General features: G+C 40.7%; 1 non-coding gene across 1 annotated transcript; it reads right to left on the bottom strand.

Moving 5' to 3' along the window:
* Positions 1-2,072: 2,072 nt before the first annotated feature.
* Positions 2,073-2,154, bottom strand: TRNAL-AAG. Its single transcript has one exon. It is a non-coding gene; the product is annotated as a tRNA-Leu (tRNA).
* Between the last annotated feature and the right edge of the window lie 4,489 nt (positions 2,155-6,643).

Genomic DNA, 6,643 nt, shown 5'->3' with positions numbered 1-6,643 from the left:
TTAATGCGCCCCAGGATGCCATTGGTCTTCTTAGCCACGAGGGCACGCTGTTGGCTCATGGACATTCTCTTGTCCACTAGCAATCCAAGGTCCTTTTCCCCAGAGCTGCCCTCCAAGACAACAGCCCCCAACCTGTACTGATCCATGGGGCTGTTCTTCCCCAGATGCAGTACTTGACACTTGCCCTTATCGAATTGCATTAGATTTCTACCACCCAGCTCTCCAGCCTGTCCAGGTCATGCCGGATGGCAGCAAAGCCTTCTGGTGTGGCAGTCACTCCTCCCCGTTTTGTATTGTCAGCAAACCTGCTGAGAGCACATTATATCACTTTGTTCAGGTCATTGATGAAGATATTGAATAAGGCTGGACCAAGCACTGCCGCCTGGGGGATACGACTACCCACAGGCCTCCAACTAGACTCTGCCCCATTGACCCAAAGAGCTCTCTGAGCTCTTTCTTCTGACCAGTTCCCAATCCACCTCACCACCCAATAGTCCAGTCCACACTTCCTAAGCTTGTCTATGAGGATGCCATGGGAGACCGTGTCAAAAGCTTTACTGAAGTCAAGGTAGACCACATCCACTGCCTTCCCCTTGTTTACCCATCTAGTGTTGCCATCACAAAAAGCTATCAGATTGGTCATGACCATTTGAATTTTAAAATAGGACTTTCTGGGTAGTTATATAAGAAGATGCTAAGGAAGGGGGTGTGGGATTAAAATGAAAGGAATTGTTTAGGATGGATCTACTTTTGAATATCATTCAAACATTGGAAGACCAGCACAAGCTTGCTGACATCTTAAGCTCTAAGTGTGCTGTGCCAGTCAGTAATATTTTGAGATCAAGTTCCTGTAAAAGCAGCTATTTAGGCCTGTATGTGGGTATTAGTGCACATTCACAGGAAGAATTCAAGCAATTCCTGCAATGACAGAAAGCCCAGTGTTTGAGATATAGAGTAGCTCTGAAAGAAGGTCCAATTCTTAGACTGATTGACTTGGCATGTAGATATGGGAAGAAAGTTATTTGTGACACCTGTATTTGGAAGTTTACAGTAACCCTGAGGTGATGGGTTTGCTCTGAAATTCATACAACGTAGAACTACTGCACAGACTAGGGAAGCTGGTTGACCAGGTTGTGCTTGGAGAATGAGTTGTGAGTAATTAGCTTGGAAGACAGTATATCATGGGGTTTTACATGTCTGCCTGTTAGGAAGGCAGATTGCCTCAGTGAGCTGAGCATGGAGTCATGAAGTCCATATAGAAATAGAATAGAATAGAATAGAATAGAATAGAATAGAATAGAATAGAATAGAATAGAATAGAATAGAATAGAATAGAATAGAATAGAATAGAATAGAATAGAATAATTCAGTTGGAAGGGACCTACAATTATCTTTCTAGTCCAACTGTCTGAGCAATTCAGATCTGATCAAGTTAAATAATGTTATTTAGGGTATTGCTCAAATACCTCTTAAACACTGACAGGTTTCAGGTATCAACCTCCTCTCTAGAAAGCCTGTTTCCAGTGTTTGACCACCCTCTTGGTAAATAAATATTTCCTAATATCCAGTCTAAACCTCCTCTGACTAATGTGGCTTTGAACAATTCCTGGTTCAGTGGATACCAGGAAGAGGAGATCAGTGCCTCCCTCACCACTTACCTCCTTACCACTTATGCTGCAGGTAGCTCCCCAGCCTTCTTTTTCTCCACATGAGAAAAACCCAAAAAATCCTTAACCACTCCTCGTAAGGCATCCCTTCCAGTCCTCATCAGCTTTGTTGCTCTCCACTAGAGGCAATTCAAGAACATCTCCATGCCTAAATATTGAGGTCCGGAAACGCACACTGCAACGAAAGCCACAACAGCTCTAAATACACAGGTTATGCTGTGTTTGATGCACCCCAGGGTGGAGGTTTGCCCGCTTGGCTGCCAGGGAACACTGTTGGTTTATGTTGAGCATTCTCTGTTAAGCAGCATTCCCTAGGTGCTTTTCTTCTGCAGGGGTGTTCTCTCCGGCCACTCCTCTCAGGGTCAATACTTGCCTCGAGTGTTACTCAGAGCTAGAAAACATTGCTGGCAGCGGTGGGATTCGAACCCACGCCTCCGAAGAGACTGGAGCCTTAATCCAGCGCCTTAGACCGCTCGGCCACGCTACCCTGCTGCTAATGCTTCTCAATCACCAGTGATCGTAACCAAAATTCAACTTTTGACAGGACGTTTTAAAACAAACAGTCTCTATCCATGACTTGAGTAGAGTAGGGAAAAGGACCAGTAATGGCTCTTTCTGTAGGTAGAGGTGGACACTCCTTGTAATGCACCACATGCTTCTGGTCACCTTGCTAGCTGTCAGGGAACATCAGCTGAAAAGTTCTACAAATACCTCCTTGCCTACAAACCTGTGATCCCTTCTGAAGAAAAGAGAGAGTGACAGTATATTTTGGGGAGGAATGTATGTTGACTTTGCATTCAAATTTATATTTTCATATTTTTGGAGTGTAGTGAGACTAGGGCAATGAAACCTCTGTCCCTTCAGAGTATCATGTGTTGGAGCAACCTTTAAAGGTCATCTAGTCCAACCCTCCCTGACATGGACAGGAACATCTTCCACTGGATCAGGTTGCTCAGAGCACCCTCCAAGCTGACCTTGAAAGTTTCCAGGCATGGGGCATCTACCACCTCACTGGGCAATCTGTTTCAATGTTTAACCAGTAGAAAATTTCTTCCTTATACCTACTCTACATCTACCCTCTTTTAGTTTAAAACCCCTTGTCCTGTCTCAGCAGGCCCTGCTAGATATTTGTCCTATCTTTCTTAGAAGTCTTCTTTAAGTAGTTAGAGGCTGCAGTAAGGTCTCCCTGAAGCCTTTTCTTCTCCCGCCTAAACAACCCAAACTCTTTCAGCCTTTCCTCATAGGAGAGGTGTTCCAGCCCTCTGATCATTTTTGGGGCTCTCCTCTTGACTCAGTCCAACAGGGCCATGTCTTTCCTATGATGAGGGCTCCAGAGCTGGACACAGTATTCCAGGTGGAGTACTCTACTCACCAGAGTAGAGTAGAGGGGAGGAATCACCTCCCATGACTTGTTGGCCATATTTCTTTTAATGCAGCCTAGGATACAATTGGCTTTCTGGGCTATGAGCTCACATTGCTGGCTCACGTCCAGCTTTTGATCCACCAGTATTTTCATCCCCCAAGTCCTTCTTGGCATGGCTGCTTCCAATCCCTTCATCCCCTGGGCTGTATTGATACTGGAGATTACCCCAACACAGATGCAGGACCTTGCACCTGGCCTTGTTGAACCTCATGGGGTTTCCATAAGCTTACTTCTCAAGCTTGTGCAGGTCCCTCTGGATGGTATCCCATCCCTCAGGTACGTCTACTGCACCACTTAACTTGGTGTCATCTGCAAAATTGCTGAGGGTCCACTTGATCCTACTGTCTATGTCATTGATGAAGATATTAAACAGTACTGGTCCTGATACAGATCCCTGAGGGACTCCACTTGTCAGTGATCTCCATATGGATATTGAACAGTTGACCACTAACCTCTGGATGTGGCCATCCACCCAATTCCTCATGCACTCAACAGTCCACCCATCAAATCCATATCTCTCCAAAGTCGATAGAAGGATATTGTGAGGGACTGTGTCAAAGGTCTTACAGAATTTCAGGGAGACGATAGCTCCAGCTCTTCCCTAGTCCACTGATGTAGTCACTACTTCCTCAATAGGCTCCCCTCATGCAAACACATGAGGTTACAAATATGTATTGACAAGGCAGAAGGTCAACTGCAACAGCTACAAGATGTCATCACCTGGAGTTGAGTGCCATCTACAGAAAACAGGGGTGTCAAATGATCAGAAGGACATTTTTTTTAATGTTAACTTCTATTATTCTGAGTAGTCTATCAGAGTCTGTTAACTGTGTCCTCACATGTTTTTTGTTGAACTTGCTTAGGTTATCTCAGCTTTTAACTGCGTGCATTTATCCATATACCTACTTATCCAAATTAGAGGATACATATGAAAATATTTTACACGCTTGATTCTGCATCTATCACTGTACGTACAGTGGCTTGAACAGCAGCAGTATTTAAAAGATGTGAATTGAAAGTAAAGGAAGAAAATGATGTAAGGCAAGGTAGAACTGCAAATGAGAGAGAAAGATTGTTTTTAAGGACACAAATGTTTAGGGCAGATCATGTACGGTGATTTTGGTTTCAAAGACATAACTTTGACCCACTGACTGGTTATTTTCCACAGAAGCATTCAGTCTGGCTTTGCTGACATCAAGATATAGCGAATTCACCTTTGCCGTCATGATTTACTCTAGTGGATATTCACTTTGCATGCAAAATAAAATGCATCTGATAAGTAATTTCATTTTGTCTGCCGGAAATCTTATATCTTTTATTCCCATTGTGTTGTTTGTTGCTAGATTAAACAGTTCTTTAATATCCTGTACTTTTTCGCTGTGAAGGTAGCTAGAAACAATGATCAAATAACTCCTCAGTCCTTTTTTTGTTGAGATAAATACCCTGATTTCTTAAAGGTTCTCTGTTAAGATTAAATATTTTTGGTGTCTCTGAAGGTTTCTGATATTCTAGAATTTTTCAACATTTCCTTCCATTGTAAAATATGGTATTAAAATTGTTTTCTAGTATTCATGCAATATTGCCCTATAGGTCTGTTTCTATACCTGTAGGAAGAGATGAAAACATATTCCTACCTGCTACTTCCTCTACTTGAAGCCAAGGATCATTATAGCTCTTTTTTACTACTTCTATTTCTATCTGAGCATGTCTTTAGGAACCCTTGACAAACTGTTTGCCCACAACAGCCTTCCCAAATCAATTATTGCAGTATGATTTCTTAACTTTTTCCCTGACATTCCAGAATTATTTTACTTCTTGTATGATTCACAACACCCAACAAAAAATATTTTAATTCCGCTTAAAATTAAATTTTATTTTCTAGAAATATAATTTTACATAAGCATTTGCAAGAAAAGCAATTATTTTCTGTCTTTCTTTCTTTAAACAAATAGATTTCTTGAAGAGTATGTTGGAGGTCCAAAGCCTTGGAGAAATTTATATTTATATAGCAAAACTTGGGGCGCAATAGTGATTTTACTTGTGTGTTCCTTTAATTACTGGTGCCATGGGAAAGCTATTTATTACAACAGTGTATCTAGAAATGTAAAAAATAGAGAAGTGTGTGCTCTCAAAATTTTCTTTGATCATCTCAAGGTTTTTGCAGCACTGTATTTATCTTGCATTGCCTTGACTGTCCATACATCATTGTTTTTATGTTCTTAGAGCAGCAAGAATGAAAGAGCTCAGAAATGGCATCAGAATCCCAATTGGGGTTTCTTCCAATAGCATTCACTATAAGTACTTGAAACAGAATGTTGTATTTTTATATACTCAGTACGTATTTCTTCCAAGGAATAACTTTCTATTCACTTATTATTGTATAGGTTATAAATTGTAGTCTGCATTTTTTCTATCAAAATGAGCAGCTAGTGATATTTAACTGTAAAGAAATATAGCCTTAAGCAATGAATATAGTAAGAATTTACTAGATAAATTTAACCAAGAAGAGAATGATCACATATTGATGTAGTGTATAAATTTTCAAGTGTGAGACAACGGCCCCCATTTATTAACATTTTATCTCCATATTGAAATGCCTGACCTTGCTTCAGCAGTTTTATGGCTAGCAAGATCTCTGGATGTTCAATTTTTCCCTCTAGAAAAAGAAAGCAGCTATGTTGATGGGAATAAAAACAACTCAGATGTATTTTTTCTGTTTTACTTCAGATGTAACAAAAAGTAATACCTCTGTAGCATAACAATTCAGAAAACAAAAAGAACAACCATCACAAAAGCAAGGAGCTTTCAAATAGATACCCATATTATACATAAGTGAAACACTGAAAGTAATTTTTAGTTGTGTGGATGCCTAAAGTCACAGGTAAAGATTGCCTGCTATTCATTTGTATTTCTCAAAACAGCTGGACAGGTGTGCAGCAAAACCTTTGGACAACCAGTGGAATGGCAAGTGAAACTCAGAAATCTAAGTTCAGGAAACAAATTCAGAAAAAATAACCCTCACATCCATAAGACCTTAAAATACTCAGTATTTGAGGGAGTTATTTGCCAATATCAACTACCAGGTCCTTTCATTGATTTTAAATTGAAAATTTCACTGAATTAAAGACCAAATAACTATGATAGCAACAGTAAAATCTGCCAGAAACCCATTCCTAGGGAGGTGCTGGGTGCTTTAGGGATGGAGGTGGTGCCAGGATTCTGCCAGACTGAATCTTGGTCCTAGAGAAATGTAACATTTGCTCTAGGGAGATACCTAAGCTCTGCTGGAAGGAGTCTCAGATGCTCTTTGCCAATTCAGATGAGTTACATGTCAGAGCTTTACTGTCCTGCATATGATATATCTAGAGCATTGATGCCTAGTTTAGCATGCTATGAATTGCTCTCACAGAACCGGGTGCCTGACTTCTGAAGCACTGTATGTCTGCCCACATGTTTTGAAAACCACACCACACAGGCACCTTAAAAATAATAAAACAACAAAAGAAAATCTAAAACAAATCCAAAGGTGACAATATCAAAAAGCTACTACTCC

The sequence above is a fragment of the Eurypyga helias genome, unplaced genomic scaffold, assembly GCF_000690775.1.
Source record: "Eurypyga helias isolate BGI_N326 unplaced genomic scaffold, ASM69077v1 scaffold3032, whole genome shotgun sequence".
In the NCBI taxonomy this organism is placed as follows: Eukaryota; Metazoa; Chordata; class Aves; order Eurypygiformes; family Eurypygidae; genus Eurypyga; species Eurypyga helias.
This window is presented reverse-complemented; position numbering and strand designations above follow the sequence as displayed.